We start from the raw sequence: 2491 nt of genomic DNA, 5'->3' as shown, positions 1-2491 counted from the left end.
AAAACAGGATAGAGCACCCAGGTCTCCACGTCTCTTGCCTGAGTCACTAGAGTCCTTAAACTAGAGTCCTCACTAGAGGCTGCCGGGTGCAGTGCCTCACACCTGTTATCCCAGAACTTTGGGAGACCAAGGTAGGAGAATTACTTGAGCCCAGGAATTTGAGACCAGCTTGGGCAACGCAGCGAGATTCATCCCCACACATACCCACACAAAAAATTAGTTGGGTGTGGTTGTGCATGCCTGTAATCCCAGCTACTCAGGAGGCTGAGGTGAAGGATCACTTGAGCCCAGGAGGTCAAGGCTGCGGTGAGCCACGATTGTGCCATTGAGAGAGAGAGAGTGAGGCCCCAACTCAAACAAACAAACAAACAAAAAAACCCACAAAAAAAGTACAAAGATTAATGAATCTAGCCTTTACCTTTTCCTATACATAAGATAACATCTCATGGGGTTAGTGAGTATGCCTCTGCAATCTATAACCAGACGTATGCTCACACCCAAACAGCAATATGCTTCTGCTGTAATGTAACTTCTGAGCAAGTCTGATGTGATTATGCACATGCTGAACTTCCACCATCTGTACAGAAGCAGTGGGCGGGAGCACTGTGCCGCAGCAGTCTGATAGAAACTCTCTAAAGGCTGTCCACGGGCGTAGGCCTCAGTCTGTAGTCCTCAGTAAAACTTGGGATAAAATTAATGGCCGGGTGCTGTGGCTCATGCCTGTAATCCCAGCACTTTGGGAGGCTGAGGCGAGAGGATTGCCAGAGTTCACAGGACTGAGACCAGCCTGGGCAACATGGCAAGACCTCGTCTCCATAATAAATAAAAAATTTAGTCCGGTGTGGTACAAGCCTGTAGTTCCAGCTACTTGGAAGGCTGAGGCAGAAGGATTGCCCGAGCCAGGCAGGTGAGCGTGCCACTACACTCCAGTCTGGGTGACAGAGTGAGACTTCCAACTCAAAAAAAACCGCAACAGCTTTAATTCTTTAAAAGCTTGCTTTTTTTTTTCTTTAGTCAACTCTGATGTGAGCATTTCCAATATTTTTCTCTTATACATATTTTTATTTTTTTAGAGGCGGGGTCTCACTTTATTGCCCAGGCTTGGGTGCAGTGGCATGATCATAGCTCACTGCAACCTCGAACTTCTGGGCTAAAGCCACCCTCCTGCCTCAGCCTCTCAAGTAGCTGTGACTACAGGTGTGCACTACCACACCCAGCTTCTTATACTGTACATGTTTACAAAAAAGTATTATGCTTTAATAATTTTGTGATCTTTTTTTCTTAGCTTTTCTACTTTGACTATTTTCTAGTGTTAAGCATTTACCTTAACAACTTTTTGCTTAGTTGTTTCCTGTTTTGCAATATGTTTGTTTGCTTATTTATTTATTTATTTAGAGTCAGGGTCTCACTCCATCATCCAGGCTAGAATGCAGTGGCAGAATCATGGCTCACTGCAGCCTTGACCTCTTGGCTCAGGCGATCCTTTCACATCAGCTTCCCACATCACCATGCCTGGTTAATTTTTTAATTTTTATTTTTTATTTATTTTGTGGAGATGAGGTCTCACTATGTTGCCCAGGTTGGTCTCGAACTCCTGGCTCAAGCAGTCCTCCCACTTTAGCCTCCCAAAGTGCTAGGATTACCGGCGTGAACCCACTGTGCTTGGCTTCTTTGACTTATAATTCTCAAGCTATACTCCAAAGACTGTGTTTGTGTGTATGTGCTGTGATTTTGGGGATAGTTTTCTGGAAGTGGAATTTCAGTCAAAGAGAATGAAATAGATATTGCCAAAGTGTGTTCTAACACCCACGGGCAGTGCTTGCTCCTTCACCAAAATAACTGATGTTGTTAATCTTTTTCATCCTTTTCGATCTGATGGGCAAAAAAATGGTTTTCTATTTTGTTTCTTTCTTACAAATCTGGGCATCTTTTCATGCTGTGGTCATTTGTACTACTTGTCTTAATTGACTATTCATGTCATTTGTCCTAACTTCTTTGAGTTGTTCATTTTTTTCTTACTGATTTGGGATACTGCCTCATATGTTAATAACATTGGTTTTATGGTCTGAATGCTTGGGTTCCCCCTAAAACTCATATGTTAAAATTTAATCCCCAGTGTGATGGTGTTAGGAGGTGAGGCTTTGGGAAGGTAATTAAATCATGAAGGTGAACTCCTCATGAATGGGATTAGTGCCCTTGTCAAAAAGACCCCAGAGAGCTGCCTTGCCCCTTCTGCATGTGAAGACACAGTGAGCAGATGCAAAGAGAAGTAGGCCTTAGCAGACACCAAATTTGCTGCAGCCTTGATCTTGGACTTCTCAGCCTTCAGAACTATAAGAAATACATCGGACCGGACTCAGTGGCTCAGCCTGTAATCCCAGCACTTTGGGAAGCCGAGGTGAGTGGATTGCCTGAGCCTGCGGTTTCGAAACCCGCCTGGGCAACTTGGTGAGACCTCATCTCTACAATAAATAAAAAAATTAGCTGGGCA

General features: G+C 44.0%; 1 protein-coding gene across 1 annotated transcript in view; it reads left to right on the top strand.

Annotated features, from left to right (window-relative positions):
• Positions 1-896: 896 nt before the first annotated feature.
• The window catches only part of ZMAT5 (zinc finger matrin-type 5), a 38992-nt gene continuing 37397 nt past the window's right edge, over positions 897-2491 (top strand). Inside the window, exon 1 of the mRNA XM_021718128.1 lies at positions 897-907. The gene's annotated coding sequence lies outside the window, so the exon portion shown is untranslated. The remainder of the gene's footprint in view (positions 908-2491) is intronic.

The sequence above is a fragment of the Carlito syrichta genome, unplaced genomic scaffold (genome assembly GCF_000164805.1).
Source record: "Carlito syrichta isolate Samal-C Ts95f unplaced genomic scaffold, Tarsius_syrichta-2.0.1 Scaffold311843, whole genome shotgun sequence".
In the NCBI taxonomy this organism is placed as follows: Eukaryota; Metazoa; Chordata; class Mammalia; order Primates; family Tarsiidae; genus Carlito; species Carlito syrichta.
This window is presented reverse-complemented; position numbering and strand designations above follow the sequence as displayed.